At 39.0% G+C, this 18,058-nt stretch overlaps 2 protein-coding genes across 12 annotated transcripts in view; one reads left to right on the top strand and one right to left on the bottom strand.

Annotated features, from left to right (window-relative positions):
- The window catches only part of LOC135107927 (uncharacterized), a 172,229-nt gene that overhangs the window by 108,649 nt on the left and 45,522 nt on the right, over positions 1-18,058 (bottom strand). The window contains exon 2 of the mRNA XM_064018376.1: positions 7,805-7,848. The gene's annotated coding sequence lies outside the window, so the exon portion shown is untranslated. The remainder of the gene's footprint in view (positions 1-7,804; positions 7,849-18,058) is intronic.
- The window catches only part of LOC135107925 (splicing regulatory glutamine/lysine-rich protein 1-like), a 90,404-nt gene that overhangs the window by 27,967 nt on the left and 44,379 nt on the right, over positions 1-18,058 (top strand). The window lies entirely within an intron of this gene.

Genomic DNA, 18,058 nt, shown 5'->3' with positions numbered 1-18,058 from the left:
AGCCACCACCAGAGTGCCGCCTTCGCCCTGGTAGACCCGTGACCCCTCAACCCTGACCTTCTCTAATCTGCTGCTGCTGGATCTGCCCGTGACGCCGCAGGCAGCTCGCATATACTTGTTATTGGGTTTCTTTCACATCTATAACATTCTCCTTGTCTCTCGCTGGTCTCTTACACCGAAGCTGGTATAATTAATTGAGTGTATCGATGAAGAGAATGGTATTTCATTTGCTCAATGAATCCAGGCTTTATGAAAATAACGATCTATTGTACATGTATATAAATTTGAGGTCAAGAAGCAATCAATTAATCAGTTAATCAATATTAAATATGCTCTCTTGCTTTTCTTTAGCTGCTAACATTTGACCCCTTTATAAGAAGTGTATGTTCCTTCATAATTAAGGGCATTCCTTCATATTCTCTCGCCGTCTCTCCTTCGTCAACCTGTCCCTAAAACTTGTTTATCAACCTTCTCTCACCTTGCGTCCCTTCGTAAAGTCAAGGTCTGGAGACAATTAATTTGTCGCACTCATTTCCACCGTGATTTCAGTTTTTTCCTTCATCTAATTTGTTTCCCTGACAGTCTCCTGACAAGAACTAGACTGTTGGCAAATCGAAGACTTTAATTCTGAAGAGAAAACGTTAAATATAGAGGAAGTAACTATTGCTGGTTAATCTAGAACTGACCATGGGAATACTTAATATATCTTTATTATATCAACTCTTCCCTTCATCCTACATTAGATCCAACTCAGAGTCTCACACCATGCAGCCTCTTCTTCCACCTAGCACCAGCCTAACACTTAGCCGCCGATGTCCCTCATCCTTCACTCCTGCCACCAGCTACGTGTTTCCTATGCTCGACAGCCACATGGACACCTCTTCTCTGTGGTCCTAGTCAGGTGACCAAACATTTTAAGTGCTTCAAAACTCGCAATGCTCGAAATGCAAGAGTTAATGACCCGAATCCTCATCAGTATGTTTGTCCAGCACTTACAATCCACCCATCATTCCTCGATCTTTTATAGGCCAAGTGGTTCGTCTTCTTGTTTAGGTCTTCCTTTGCGCTTATGTTGAAAGAAGCGTGATGGTCAGCAAGAGCAAAAGTGAATTTATATTGGACTGTAATTAATTTGACAGTAATTTTCCATTCCCCAAAGACGCGTTCAGTGGCTAGTTCTTTTATTTATTTACTTATTATTATTATTATTATTATTATTATTATTATTATTATTATTATTACTATTATTATTATTATAATTATTATTATTATTATTATTATTATTATTATTATTATTATTATTATTATTATTAATTAATTAATTTATTTATCTATTTATTTATTATTATTCTTTTTTGCAGTCTTTGGCAAGTCTCCGTCCCTATGACACAAACAGTACGTGTCATGGCCAAGGACTTGACTAGCTCTTGCTTGCAAAGTATGGCTAAATACTTTATCAGCATATTTTGAGGCACAGTATTGTGTCTTAATTATTTTCTCAACAGGTAAACCGTTAACTCACGTTCACACACTTTTTAAGTCTTCTGGAGGTGGTCAACAATTGTTAGTCTGACATTCCTCACACCTGACCTTCGCGCAATTACCGACAGATGCAAAATATTTTCTTGCATGAATAAACAGATAAATAAATAAATAAATAAATAAACACACACACACACACACATGGTAATCCTGTGACAGTGATTAACAAACGACTTTGTCATTAATTAGCTTTTGCTTTCCAAACTGTGATCACTGCCGGAACTGTTACATAATCTCTGAGCAGCCTCCAGTTAGGTATTACTTTTCCTTGATCGCTGCTCACACCTCATGATGTGTTATTAGTTTTTTTCATAACAAAGAAAAAATCAGCGTCAAGAAGGGTCATGCTGCTGATTGCCACGGCAGGACTCTTCTACACGATTTTACATGTTCGCTATAATTTTTCATAAACTATAAGAAAACACGGCAGCATTGAAGGGACTTGTGCGGGAGAGTCGTTGGGCAACTTTAACTGAGAGATGTGCACAGGCAAATTTTCTTTAATACTAAGAGGTCTTTGGGGGATATGCAATGTGTCGTTTCTGGGAATTTCACTCAATGACTTTCAAGATGGATGCAATTAAGGATGTCAAAGAAGATGAAATAGCATAAAAGGTGCACATTTAGCATGAATAATTGTAAGGGAGAATATAATTTCATGACTTCCAAAGACGAACGAAAATGGCACCTTAGAGGGATTTCATCCAGTCTGAAGCTGCCTGAGCCTCGAGGGATTTCAGATCCCCTCCCAAGCCACATCACTGGCCAGCCCGCCTGTCCAAACTTTAGGACCAGCTCCCTGATTTTCAGAGCCGCGAATAATTCCAAAGCCTCACTCCTTCCCTGCACGGAATGGAAATGCCACAACACCGACACTTCACAAAGGAACACAAAGGGAGAACGGAAGCAACAGACCTTTTGCTCCATACAATACTGTTTTGATACGCTGCACTATGTAATGTAAACAAAGGGATAAAGAATAGTAAGGTCAAAGGCTCCTCCCCACCGGTCAATGCACACTGCCCACAAAGAAGCTGACATAAAATTATTCATATTGTATTAAATTTCTAGCTTTCTCTGCCACCTGTGTCCTCGCGGGTACTGTGTCAGATATATATCCAGAGATGGAGCGTAACTTGCCGTTGGGCTAAAGCTAATGAAAGGCGCTAATTCGCAGATTATGGCGCTTGTCTTTATCCATCCATCATCAATCATATCTTGACTTTTTTTTTTTACCCCAAAGCTAGAAATCAATAAAGCTTAAATCAACGTTTCTCTTGGAAGCTGTCACAATCTCTCTTTCTCTCTCTCTCTCTCTCTCTCTCTCTCTCTCTCTCTCTCTCTCTCTCTCTCTCTCTCTCTCTCTCTCTCTCTCTCTCTCTCTCTCTCTCTCTCTCTCTCTCTCTCTCTCTCTCTCTCTCTCTCTCTCTCTCTCTCTCTCTCTCTCTCTCTCTCTCTCTCTCTCTCTCTCTCTCTCTCTCTCTCTCTCTCTCCTTCTAAGACATACGGTAGACATGAAAATATACACGCTTTGATGGACGATCCACAGATACGTACACAGGCACACACACACATACACAGAAACAGACAGACAGGTAAACATTCATTTCAAGTACCAATAAAGGACGTATGAAGGTCAGCCACCACCGCTACTTTTTGGAGTGCACAATAAGGAAAACTGCAAGAAGCTATCACGCCTACAAGTGGCAGTCCCTGTGTGACTTGTGAGCATCAGTCATTTCCTTCTCTAAACTTGATCCGAAAGCCACGAAAACGATGAGAAAATGAGGGTAAAAAAAAAAAGAAAAATACGATTTATATTTCTTTCTTGTGACGGGTTCTCGTGATGCTTCAAGTAACCGCGACTCTTTCACCTCAGCAAACATCCGCCGGGCAAGCCTTTCTCTTCCAGGACTCTTTAATCTCAGGCCAGACCTTAGAGGCAATTCTTCCTGCCCGCCTGGCTTGGAGCTCCTGGCACAAGCGTGATGGACCGCTTGTGCCATATCTGCTTGCTCGAGTATCACGTGTCTGTTTAGGTCGCTCATCAACCCTGACATTTTCCTACACAATATTCAGTTTAAGGCTTAACATGTCGCGAGGTTGATTAAGTGCAGTGTCCTGTGTCCGCTAGCAGAATTACTATATGTATATTTACTCTGAACGTCATTTCTAACACACACACACACACACACACACACACACACACACACACACACACACACACACACACACACACACACACACACACACACACACACACACACACACACACACACACACACATACGCACACAGTAGTATACGTGATCTCCACTTGCAATAAGTGAGGTTTCCGTGTGACCGGCGCAAGATGCACCCCGACAAGTGTCCTCGAGTTGGATAAAGCAATTGTATATTGAGTTAGGGCTCGTCCATGAACGCGGGAGGACGGAAGGAAGGCGCCACAGACCACACGGACCTCACAACAAAGAAAGGAGGGAAAATATGAATAACTGTATTTGAAAAAAAGAAAAAAAAAGATAATTAGAGCATTTACAAATGGAAGCTGAAGAAAAAACAAATAATCAGGATAAACTAAATCTAACTGTAGTTGAAAGAGATATTGAAGCTGAAGAAAAGAAGTAATAAAAGTAAACTAAACCTAAGAATAATAATAAACTAATGAAAATAAACGAATAACCTTGAGGCAAAGATAGAAAGTCATCAAAGTGAACTAGATCTAACTTAAGTTGAAAAAAAAAATCAAGCTAATTACGGATAGAGGCTGAATAAAAACAAACAATCCAAGCAAACTAAACCCAAGAATAATGATAAAAGTAATGAAAGGAAGCCAATAAGTTCGAGACAAAGGGAAAGTAAAATAGAAATGATTGGTGTTCGGAAAAGGCATAACAACTTGAAAATGGAAAAGAGGATAAAGCGTAAAGTAATAAAAGGAAATGGGGCACAGACGAAAGAGGGACGAATGACCTCACAGCAAGCAAGGGAAATAAAGCATGAATAATTGGAGTTGGGAAAAGTTAATAGACGAAATGAATGCAAGTTACAAATGGAAACGAAGGAAAAGGAAATGAAATGGAAACAAAAAGAGGCAGAGGCAACATGAATCATTCTCGTTGGGGGAAAAAAATGAAGATTAACTACAAATGGAATGGGAGGAAAAAAATAATTAAAATAAATGAGAGAGAAAAAAAGAAGACTAGACGAGTTTTTTTTTACAACTTCAACACATCACATTATTTCGGTCACGGAATGGAGTGGGTCTGAGTGAAAGGCGGAGAAAGAAAAGTAATAAAAGAGGAAAAAAGCAAGAAAGGAGGAAGGAAAAGACGCGGAATGAGCGAAGACCAGTTGCAGAGGAGAAGAGCTAGGTAAATTAAAGCGAAGAAAGGAATGCGAGCTAAGGAAAGAAAAACTCGAATGTAGGAAAAGATTCATATAAAAACAATGGAAGGAATGAACCCAAGGAAAAGGAGAACAAATGAGATACATCGTTGCATAAAGATGAGAGGCAGGGACAGAAAGAGAAAGTCAACAGGAGAGAGAGAGAGAGAGAGAGAGAGAGAGAGAGAGAGAGAGAGAGAGAGAGAGAGAGAGAGAGAGAGAGAGAGAGAGAGAGAGAGAGAGAGAGAGAGAGAGAGAGAGAGAGAGAGAGAGAGAGAGAGAGAGACGAGGGAAAGAGATGCGAGGCGTGGAGTAAGAAAAAAGTAACTGAAATAAAAAAAAGTGCGTGCGTGCGTGCGTGTGCGTGTGTGTGTGTGTGTGTGTGTGTGTGTGTGTGTGTGTGTGTGTGTGTGTGTGTGTGTGTGTCAAGGGGCGAGTGGGGGCAATGTAAAAAAACAAACATAAGTGAAGAATAGAAAATGATAAAGAACAACAGTATATTTTTTTGTGCTCTGGCTTGATGAATGTGTTGCTGAGAGTGAGCAGTGGGGCGTTCCTGGTCACGCTAGGATGACCTGACCACTGACCACGGAGGGGAAGAGGTCGTTGTATTTCTCTTTGTCCTGACCATGACTTAAAGCAGTAAATCCCCGCCTCCCCGTTGAAAAATGAGGTAAAGCACATTTTCATCCCCAGCTCGCTCCGAAACATAAAGAGAGCAGTCACAATTACGGCGAAAATGGACGTGGTTGTGTCAGAAAGCAAAGGATGAACCGCCGCCGTTTCGGAGCCAAAACTGGGAGCAGGATGAGGAAGTAATTTCGCTGATAAATACGCAAAGGAGAGAGAGAGAGAGAGAGAGAGAGAGAGAGAGAGAGAGAGAGAGAGAGAGAGAGAGAGAGAGAGAGAGAGAGAGAGAGAGAGAGAGAGAGAGAGAGAGAGAGAGAGAGAGAGAGAGAGAGAGAGAGAGAGAGAGAGAGAGAGAGAGAGAGAGAGAGAGAGAGAGAGAGAGAGAGAGAAACTATTTCCCCAGTACGAGTAATTTTCGAGAGTTGTTTCACGTTGGGTTCAAACAAAAGCAAAAATAACAACAGGAAAAAAAACAAAAAAACAATACCAACAGTAACAAATCGAAACTCGGTCAGAAAAGTAGTGCCGTGGAAAAGATGTACCAACGCGATGTACTGTCTCGTTCGAGTAATTTCCGTAGAGTTGTTGTGAGTTTATCCAAAGTAAAAGGTAGTAAAAATAGTTAAGAAAAGTAACAGAAACAAAACAGCGCAGGGGGAAGAACTTTCACTAAAACCTGGCCGGCAATCACAAACAAGGCACCACACACACACACACACACACACACACACACATCATTTACACTCCTATCATCGTCGGCCCCTGGTGAAAAGGGATAGATACAAACATAACGTGAAATAAATTTGCGTTTCTGCATGTGTCATTGGTAAGAATTCCTTCACATGGATTGGAAACAAAGTAACCATTAATAATACAAACTATAACAACAAGAGTAACAGGAAAAACTGGTACAGGGGGAGTAGTTTCGTGAGCAAATACATAAACGGGGAAGTTTTCCGCTGAGTTGCTTCATATGGACTCAAGACAAAAGCAGGAACGTGAACTGTAAGATTCACAGCATTAATAAACCCAAGCAGAGACAGGAAACGTTTTGTGAGCAAATACATGAAAGTAAAAAAAAATGTACTTTCACGCATGAGTGATTTATGCAGAATCGTTTCGAGTGGAAGAAACATCAGCAACAACAGAGTCAAACGGAGAGGCAGGAAAGGCGATTTCGTGGACAAACATAATAGCAGAGGATAATTTTCCTTACTTTCAAGCACGGGTAACATCCTCTTAGTTGGTTCACGCTGAGATGAAACAAAAGCAGACACATCAAGTAGAGAAAAAGAAATAATAACAATAAAAGGAGAATAACACTAATAATAACAGTAAAAGGAGGAATAGTTTTGTGGACAAATACGTATAAAAGAGGAATGCACGTTCTTCCTCGCACGAGGCGAAGCAAAAGCAGAAACATCAAGAGCAATAGTAAAAATAACAACAGCAGCACTGCCAGAGCGGATGGAAGGGCAATAGTTTCGTGGACAGATTTATAAAAGGCGAAATTTCTCTTACTTTCAAGGACGGGAAATATCCTTGAGCTGCTTTCCGCTTAGCCAAAACAAAACTAGAAAAAAATATTAACAAACAATAAATAAAATAATAATAATAATAATAGGGAAGAAATGTGGACAGAGGAAGCAGGGTAATAAATGTATTTTCACGCATGAGAAGTTTCCGAGAGTTGCTTTACCTTGAGCCAAAGCAAGTTCAGAACCGTCAACTGTAATAACAGAAATAACAACAGTAACAAAGCCAATCGGGGGGACAGGGAAGACAGGAGTGGCTTCGTAAAGAATATATGTAAAGGGGAAACATTTTTCTTACCCTGAAGTTTCGAGTTATTTACACAGAGTTTCTCCACATAGATTCCAGACAAAAGTATCAACAACAGAAAAGAACAGAAGAGAAACAAGCAAAACTGAGGGAGGGGAAGGAGTTTCAAGGACAATTAGATAAAACGGGAGACTATGCACTACCTTCACGCACGGGAAGGTTCATAAAGTTACAATCGTAGAGACCAATAAGAATCGGATAACCAGGAAACCATATGTTGCCTTCACGCACGAGCAACCTCTGGATAGTTACTGTGCGTGGGCCGGAAACAAAAGCAGAAACATCAATAACAGCAAAGTACAATAATAATAACAGTATCAACGCAGCTCCTCCCGCTATGAAAACAACTACAACATCAACACAGGCAGAAAAATACGGTAATAACAACCAAAATTAGTACTCACTCGGGCGGTGCATGACTCTTTAACATGGTACTTCCCTCCTGACTCTGAAATAGAAAGTAATAAAAGGATTTGCTGCAAGTTTACACGTTGTAGTACAATGATAATAATAATGATGATGAGGAGCGATTAATACCACTATACCTACTGCTTCTCCTCCTCCTCCTATTACTACTACTACTACTACTACTACTGCTATTATTACTACTATAACTGTTCCTCTTCCTCCTCCTCCTCCTCCTGATGCTGCTAGTACTACCACTACTGTTACTACTACTAATACTTCTGCAACTGTCACTACTTCTACTACTACTACTACTACTACTACTACTACTGACAGTAATAATGGTGACTACAGCAAAAATAATACATACATTTTCATATAAAAGGTAAATACTGGCTTTTAGAAGATAGAAGAAAATTACTTACTATTAAAGGGAAGCTTCCATTAAGGAGAGAAAGGCAGGCATAAATATCAGATACAAAGCTCCTCATTTCCTGAATATTTGCCCTAAAATTCAAGAAAGAAGAGAAAAGAATAAGAAAATCAAGCTGGTGATTCGCAAAGACAATGCATTTTTGTGTTTTTTTTTCACAATTCAATACACCTGCTGCTCCTCTCTCTCTCTCTCTCTCTCTCTCTCTCTCTCTCTCTCTCTCTCTCTCTCTCTCTCTCTCTCTCTCTCTCTCTCTCTCTCTCTCTCTGCCGTTGGCTTTATGACACACACACAGCAAAAAAGATAATTTCACAGACGAGAGAGAGAGAGAGAGAGAGAGAGAGAGAGAGAGAGAGAGAGAGAGAGAGAGAGAGAGAGAGAGAGAGAGAGAGAGAGAGAGAGAGAGAGAGAGAGAGAGAGAGAGAGAGAGTGTGTGTGTGTGTTTGCGTAAACGAATGGCGAAATTTTCCGTTCGGTGCTTAAAAATAAGAAAAAGGAAAGAAGGCAGTCGAGCGCAAAATCCAGTGACAAAGAAGGTAATCAATTCCCGATACAGCATTTCCTTCCCTTTCATGCGCAGGAGGGAAGGAAAGTAAGTCACACCGCGGAAGGGTTCGTGAAAATATCCCTAACATTTTTCACATTTCGATTAATACAAACTAAATTACTGAAAAAATAGCTAACATATTTCACATTTAGATCAACACGGACTAAATTGCTAAAAACAGATAGAGTTAGCATGAAATAATTACGGATATACTGAAACACAGCATGGAAAAACTTGATATCTCGGGAAAAAAACGCATTATTTACGTAAACTTAAGAAAATATAAGAAAATATTAACTCAGAAATTTGTACAGACTCATTTTCTCTTAAATCATCTATTAAGTATAAGAATTCTGGTAGCTGGTAACTACGTTTTTTTTTTCCAGTCTTGATTAGGTTTACAGTTTCAAGGTGGAAATATTGGCTCAGAAAATTAAAGTTAATAATTTCCTTTAAACTGATCTACTACGTGAAGATTTCTTGAGGTTGGGTATTAAGATTTTCGTCTTAAAATTCAAGGCTTCAAACTTTGATAATTTAAGTAAAAGTTAAGCATAATTAGTCTTGTGAGGAAAATATAATCAAAGAAAACTTATGCAACTGATTTTACTTCATTCATTTATTCTCCCTAAATACTCACCACTTTGAAACATTTCTTCTAGCTCTACAGACACATCCAAACATTACACTGGCTAGAAATGATTAAACTTATTCTTTTAATTCCCTGTTTTATCTTTCTCGTCGATATTAATAAAAAAATTTCTTTCATGGCTGTGAATTGTTGCATATCACAGTGACAGAGTTAATTAATTGTTTCAGTACGGTACAGATCACGATCTTCTTTCACTTGATTTACGGCTTCAATCTAAATAATCTGAGTAAACGTTAAACAAAGCTACAGGTCATGAATTTCTTTCACTTGATTTACAACTTCAACCTCGACAATTTGAGTACAAGTCAAGCAAAGTGTACTCAGAAAACACTGCAGGAGATCAAGGGAAATCTGGTCTTAGTGGCAGGACCCAGAAGCTGTTCACGGCAGGGCTAAAATGATTCACGGGAGGTAAATATAGTCGTGCTGACGTCTGCTGCGTCGAGAGGTCACAGTCACACAGTAGGAACATATATACAGTGTACCCTTCCATTCCCCATTTCGGTTCTTGTTACCTTACGATTGTTGTCATCGTCATTGTCATTTTTTCTTTTTTTATAATTTTCTTCCTTTTCTTTCTTTCTTTCTTCTTCTTTCTTTCATTCCATTTCCTTTTAATCTTCTTCTTCTTCTCCTCTCCTTTTTCTTTTTCTTCCTTTCTTCCTTCCTTCCTTCCTTCCTTTCCTTCACTTTTCTTTCCTCTTCCTCCTCCTCCTCCTCCTCCTCCTCCTCCTTCTTCTTCTTCTTCCACTTCTTCGTTCGCAGGTGTTGGCAATGTTTCTCATATGTCAAGGATTGGCGAGACTTCTTTGCTTATTCCTGCATTATCGCATTGCATTTTTTATTGGTGCCATTCGCTGCAGCTCCCTTTCAAGTCAATATCGTCCCTCTCACTCTCTGTCTCTGCCTAGATCTTTCTTCTTTTTCTCTCATGACTTCGTAATTTTCTGGTATATGAGAACCAATACAGCCCCTCATTCGGTTAAAAAATCTCACGACAAAATTTCCCCAAGGCATCTCACATTTTTCCCCAAAACTCACAACCTTGTAAGCAAATGTCACAGTTCCCTAGTTTTCCAGCATAATCTCATAATCCTTTGGGCCGTCCTACAATTTCCAACACACGCTCATAATCTTCCTGTGTCTTAATCCAATCCTCAACACACAACCATAACTGTCACATTCCTCCACACATTCCTCGTAAGACCTTTTTACAATCTGCACTCTTTCCTAAGGCTTCGCTGAACCTCCATGATGTCATCTCACCTTCGTAACTTGAAGCCTGCCATGGTTCCTCTCTCTTCTCTCCTCTTCGCTTCCTTCTCGCTCCATAGGTGTTTGTGATGACAGAGGGTTGTCCAGGAGGCTTTCACCGGTTTGATGCAGTATTCTGTCTACCCGGAAAGATATGGGTTTTCTAACTGCTCTAATTATATGGTGACTATCTGTAAATCTAAGTGTCTGGCTATCTGGGTACTTTCTCTGGGATTATGTTTAGAGTTAAGAATGTACTTGGTTTGTGAAAATAATGACAGCTGATTTCTGCTTTACTGAAAAAAGTGGATGTTTTCTCAGCGAATATGTTCAATGTTTAGACTCTTAAAAAAATAAAGGAAGTTGAGTGAAAATGGACAGTGAAGTTGGATAGACCTTGCAATGAAAACGCTATCAGTTGCAAAGTGATGGTATACATGACGCACCACATACACACACACACACACACAAACACACACACACCAATTAACCTCAGCTGGAGTGTAGTCCTGTCTCGCCATCATCATCATTATCGTCGTTTTAACAGTGGCAAGATTTTCAGGCATTCTAGTCAACGGAAAATGAAACAGTTAAGTTCTTGTGATGTGTTCTCTCTGCAATATCTCCTTTCTGTTGCGTGTAATTATCCGGCAGTCTCCCTTTTGGCATTCAACTCGAAGAAAAAAATGGTTCAAGTACACAGCTCGCTCTCCACCTTTCCCGCGTCTTTCTCTATTTCCGCTTCATTTGTGTAACTGCAATTTCATAACTTTTATTCTCCTTATTAATATAATGTTACTTAAAAAAAAACACTATCATCTTAGCTTTCATTATTCGCCTCCATTTTTTTTTTATTATCACGTGCTGGAGTCTATACAGTCACAGAGAGAGAGAGAGAGAGAGAGAGAGAGAGAGAGAGAGAGAGAGAGAGAGAGAGAGAGAGAGAGAGGAGAGAGAGAGGAGAGAGAGAGAGAGAGAGAGAGAGAGAGAGAGTGTTTGAGTTCATATATGATTCGGTAAGGCTTTTCGTATGCCACGCAAGTCTTGCTCAAGGATGGTAACTGTCCTCTCGTGTATGAAAGACAGTTAACAACCTATAAAGTCACGAATCTTATCCTACAAAATGGCAGAGAAGAATGTTACCCGCTAAACAAACGATTCTCATGACAAGGAAATCGCAACTTTACGTATTATTAAAAGTTTTTATCTGATCGTCTTTCTCTTCTCTTCATCACAAAGGTAATCCGTGATGCATTTAGATTTAATGCTCTGTTATTTCATTTTATTTCTGATACCGGGAAATTTTGCTTAAGACAATAATGAAGTCGCTCTTTAGTATTGCTCTCTCAAAAATCGTTTGCTATTACGCTGGAGAATTACCTCCCTGTATTAAATATTTCGTGCTTCATTATTCACGCCTGCAGTTATTTATTCTGTTTTCATTTTATTTTCCATTATTCACATGCACAAAACTTTAAGTGCACTATAGACTTTTACTATTTCATTTGCTAAGTCTAAGTGCTCCCTTTATTTCACTCTAAAATTTTACTACCTTCCTCCCAGGCCACAGCTTTACTTTTATCCCTTCATCCGCATCCACCCAGACCTCGACCCTCCCCCCATTTGCCGCACGGGTAACCACTCCCTCGAAGCGCCGCCATTGATGTGTGTACCCTCTGAATAAACTATTCTATTTATGGTCATTTCCGGTCATAAACAACTCAATATTTCGCAATTATGACGCCCCTTTGTTGACGTTGTCGCTCTTTAAAATACAGCGTAATATATCGTTAATAGGTTACGTTGAAGCATACTTACACTACTTAGTACATTCATAAATATATCTATTCATCCATCCATCCATTCATCCATCCGTCCATACATACATACACACACACACACACATGCATGCATGCATACATACATACATACATACATACATACATACGAAATTTAGAATTCAATGTAAGAGACAAGAATTACAATTTTTCTTAAGGCAATTCTAGATCTGCTTATGTGTCCATAAACGACTAAAAGTGTCATATCTCTTTCTTTTTTTTTTTTTTAAGAGAATATCATGGAAACACGGAGAAGTTGTTCTGGAGGCGGGATTAATTGGCCAAGAGAGGCGATCACTTTGAACTCAACCTATGGCAGGACACTGAAAAAAAAAAGAAAAAAAGAATCCAACACTTTAGCAATCAAGAGTCTGTATCCTGAAATGCTTTGAACTCTTAACAAGGGTGTTCTCAAAGGCCACAGACATGATTAGTCGATTTCTCACGGGTGTTTTTACCATTGAGGATGCAGAGTAATCGTTACCACATTACTAGAATAATGAAAACACTGATAAAAACCCCAACAATCTATTAACAGAGCTTGTTAAAAGTAATCGTGATAAGACGCCAACAAAGTTTGAGAATACTCGTACAGTTCCGAGGCAAGGTGATCACCAAGGCCTGGGAAAGGGACAGTCCCCATCACGACAAAGGCAAATTCATTAAATCCTTCACTAAAACGATAAATAATAATTGTAGTTTGCGAAGAAAATGTGGTAATTATTCATATTATTACATCACCTACTGTTTTACCTGCACATGAGTTTTATCAGCACAGCACCAAGTGATATTTAATTCTACTGCGCTGAGTACCGGGGAAAAACATTTAGACAAAAAAAGTGTGTGTGTGTGTGTGTGTGTGTGTGTGTGTGTGTGTGTGTGTGTGTGTGTGTGTGTGTGTGTGTGTGTGTGTGTGTGTGTGTGTGTGTGGTGTGTGTGTGTGTGTGTGTTGTGTGTGTGTGTGTGTGTGTGTTTCAAAGGAGGCATACATAAATATACCTTTTTTACTGTACCTATTTATATATACAACACCGATTAAACACACAAGAGGTGTTGTATTCAATCAACGGTGCATATTAAGATATATACATATACAGTTAACAAGTAATCCACGAGTATTCTATGAACCTTTTAAAGATCAATGCAAAAGGGGAACATTACAAGCACATTTGTCCATTTGCTAATCGATCCCACGCAATATTCACCCATTCATAAAACTTTTTCTCGTATTTCTTTACTTTTTTTTATTATTTTCCCCCTCACTCTATCCGTGTCATGGTTCTCCCTCTCATCCTCTTTCCAGGAACACGTGCCTAATCTCCAAACCTTTCCCTCGTTTTTTTTTCCCCCCTTTCCTTTCGCCAGCTTGTTTCTTTCCCTTTTCGCTGCATCCCCTTCAAGACCTTCCAAGCTCGCTCTCTCCCTCCGCTCCCGTCCTTTTTCCTTCCGTCCCTTACCCCTTTCATGATTCTATATTCTTCCCTCTGCAAGAATTTTGAAAGGAAGCGCGTGTTCTTTATTTTGCCTGGCTGCTTTAAGATTCTCTCTCTCTCTCTCCTCTCTCTCCTCTCTCTCCTCTCTCCTCTGCTCTCCTCTCTCTCTCTCTCCTCTCCTCTCTCCTCTCTCTCTCTCTCTCCTCTATCTCCCTCCAGCTATTCTTTCTCTTCCCATCCTTTTCAATACTTTTTATTAGTTTTCAGATAGCTTACACTCTAGATTCTCTCTCTCTCTCTCTCTCTCTCTCTCTCTCTCTCCTCTCTCTCTCTCTCTCTCTCCTCTCTCTCTCTCTCTCTCTCTCTCTCTCTCTCTCTCTCTCTTTCGTTCTCTCATTTACGAGTATTCCTCCGCCCACGTCTCCTCTTCCTCTCCTCCTTCATTCGTTTTTATGATGAGTGTTTTTCCTTTTTCTTATGCTTCTCTCTGTGTACAATCTTTACTTCGGCTCCATGCTTCCAATCTTATTTTTTTTCTCACTTAATGTATTTTCTGTCAATGCATTGTAAGATAAATATGACACGTTCTTCAATTAGTAAGTTATTTAAGATTTGTATCAACCATTTTTTCTTAATATTACAACCTAACATTTCCTTTCTCTCTCTCTCTTTTTTTTTCCTTTTATTCATTTGCAGGTATATTTCTTTTTTTTTTTCTGTAATAATGTAAAAATGACTCTATTTCTACTTACTCGACAAATATTAACTGCCTCCTGGGTGTCTTCTTATTTTCTTTTCTTTTTTATCGTTCCTCTCTTCATCATTAAATCTGCCTTCACCTTTTTTTTTTTTTGGGGGGGGGGTTCTTATATTTACTCTCGCGTTTTCTTCTTTCTATCCTATCCTTCAGCCCTTCATCATTATAACTTCTGAATTTCACATATTTTTTTTTTTTTTGTATTATGTATCTAATTTCATGTTTTATTTCCTCAATCATTGAAAGAGTAATCATAAAATTTTCTGCTCTACATACTCTTCTGGCTCGTCCATCCACTCTTGTGTTCTATTTTTCTTCCGCTTGTTGATAACATCGTTAAATCTTCTGCCTCCCACACATTTTCCTGGCCGTCCCACCTACAATCTCATTACTGGAATTTCCTCCTCTTCTATTCTGGTTGACGTCGGGAAAGTTATGGCAACAGGATATTTCATAAGACAGCAGTTTTTTTCCCTTGTTTCTGTCTCCTCGTCCACAATGTCTTATCCATAAAGTTAACACATATTATTTAGGAATATGAGTGTAGAGGAAACGTAGGTGAGTGAGGTTAAAACAAAAAATGGAGGGTATATGAACAAAAATGCTGACTTCAGACACATGTAGGGAAAGATTGTAAGTGAATGAAGCAAAAAGCCAAGAAACATATTATTTAGGATCATGAGTGAGTGGAAACGTAGCTAAATGAGATAAAATGACAGAAAAAGGACAATATGCGAACAAAAAAAAAAAAATTTTCAGACATATGGAAGGAAATAAATGAAGATGAATAAAATAAAAAGCCAGAAAGGGAATATACATGAAGAAAATCTCATTTCCTGTAGGCAAAAGGAATGGAAATGTAGGCAAATGAAAATAAAAAAAAATAAGAAAAAAAAAAGAAAAAAAAACTGAAAAAAAAACAAGAAATATGAATCATAGATATGCAAATACACAGGCAAATGATTGAGTGAAACAGCGAATAACTAACTGACTCAGACTGTAAAGGAGATCAAAGCACACGTGATGAATAGAGAGAGACATGCAAAATTGGAGAATATTACCCGCGGTCTGTATGAATACCTGGTCAATTGAAATGAATCAGTGGGTGGTGGTGGTTAGGTATACAGGTGAGGTGGGCGGCGCGTCAGGCGAGTTAAGAAGAATGTGCTGGTATAAAAATTATCTTCAGGATCAAAGGCCGCCGGTGGAGTTTCTTGGAAGTGACACTCTCCATAAAAGCAAAGCGTGCAGGCAAGTAGAAAATGGAGAGAAGAGGAGGGACGTGGGAAGCAAGAGTGGGAAGAAGGGGATGATAGTTAAGGACGATGTAAGAGAGAGAGAGAGAGAGAGAGAGAGAGAGAGAGAGAGAGAGAGAGAGAGAGAGAGAGAGAGAGAGAGAGAGAGAGAGAGAGAGAGAGAGAGAGAGAGAGAGAGAGAGAGAGAGAGAGAGAGAGAGAGAGAATGTATATATTGGATATTAAAAACTCGTGTGAACCAGCATGACGGGAAACCAACCTTTAGAGAAATTTCCGGAAAACGTGAGAGCACCGATAGAAGCACAAATAAAATAGAAAAACAAGCAAAAAAATCATCAAACATGGGAATCACACGAACACACACAAATAAAAAAATAAAAAGATAAACAAAATAAGCGAAACGGAAATAAAATTAGAAAACTGGCGTGAAACAAAAATTACAAACGCAGATATAAAAGGAGAAATGAAATAAAATGATTAATCAGTGCGAAAATGAATGAGAAAAATGGTTTGAGAGAGAGAGAGAGAGAGAGAGAGAGAGAGAGAGAGAGAGAGAGAGAGGAGAGGAGAGAAAGAGAGAGAGAGAGAGAGAGACAGAGAGAGAGAGAATTGTCGTTTTCCAGTCTTTCCCTTCATCACCCCTATCTCACGTATTATCAAGGTAATGATGGTGAAACTTTATGTATAACTAAATTCATGTTACTTCTCTGTCATTATATCGTTCTAACCTTAATGAAGCAGTGATGGGGAGGATGGTGATGGGAAGGAAATTAGGGAGACTAGATGAAAAGGGAATGAGAATCTAGCAGGAGAATATATAAGGAGGAGGAGGAGGAGGAGGAGGAGAAAGGAGGAAAACCTGTAGGAGTCTTTATAATGCTGAGAAAATGAGATATGAAAATAGTGAATAGAGAGAGAGAGAGAGAGAGGAGAGAGAGAGAGAGAGGAGAGAGAGAGAGGAGAGAGAAGAGGAGAGAGAGAGAGAGAGAGAGAGAGAGAGAGAGAGAGAGAGAGAGAGAGAGACCCAAACACGCTATTAATCAAGAAATATTGAATACAAACAGCTGGGGGGGCGCCTTAGCTGTTTACTCTGTCTCCCGCTGTTTCCTGAAGCCCTATTGTTTACCTTCATTCCAACGGGGGTCACAAACTAAGGCACATGGAGCACACACCCCACGCTCTTATCATATATTCTTATCAAATATCGCCTTTAGTATCTTACGTCTCTGTAGCTTATCGGTGTCTCATGAAAGTTAATATTGTTACTCCCAGTTACTCCTTGTTACAACCCACTCTCTTATCATATATTCTTATTCTTATCAGATATCGCCTTCAGTATCTTAGGTTTGTTTGTTTAGATTACTGTAGCTTATCGGAGACCCATGAAAAGTTATATTGTCACTCCCTGTTCTCCCTTCGTGTTTTTTTTTTTTTTTTGTGATGCATTCTGTGTTTTAATTCTTTCTAGACTTTATCCTTTAGAGATTTTTTTTCCTATTTTATTGTTATTTGTATCTTTTCCTTCCTTCCATCATGATTATTATTTGTGATACTTTCAAGAGTATCTGGTTAAGTTTTTTGGACTTTTTCACGCTCCAGTGAGTTCCCCTTAACTTTTCAGCTCCAAGGAAGGACAAGTGTTTTCTTTCTTTTTCCCTTACGCAACTTTTAAAATCGGGAAGTGACCTATATTTTTTTTCTCGGGAGGAATGAAGGTAATTGAAGGAGAGATGGCTTCACAATTTCCTCCCAATCCGACTCCGTATCAGAAAGATTTGTTATCATTTCTGTGAGTTTTAAAATTCGGTGAGTGACCTTTTAAATGTCTTTTTTTTCTTATTTATCTTTAAGGAATCAAAACAATTTAAGAAAGAAAGATTTCTTGATTTCTTTCCAATCCGATTCCATTTCAGAGAGATCTATTATATTTTTTCATCTTTCAAAATCTGACAGCGCCCTATCCTTAGCTTTTTTTCATTTATTTTATCTTATTTTATTGCCACAAATCAAGACAGTTAAGGCAGGAAAATTTCGTCGGTTTCTTCCAATAGGACTTCACTTCAGAAACTCTAACAGTTCTCGA

Source organism: Scylla paramamosain, chromosome 16 (genome assembly GCF_035594125.1).
Source record: "Scylla paramamosain isolate STU-SP2022 chromosome 16, ASM3559412v1, whole genome shotgun sequence".
NCBI lineage: Eukaryota > Metazoa > Arthropoda > Malacostraca > Decapoda > Portunidae > Scylla > Scylla paramamosain.
Note: the sequence above shows the minus strand (reverse complement) of the source record. Positions and strands in the feature narration are given on the sequence as shown.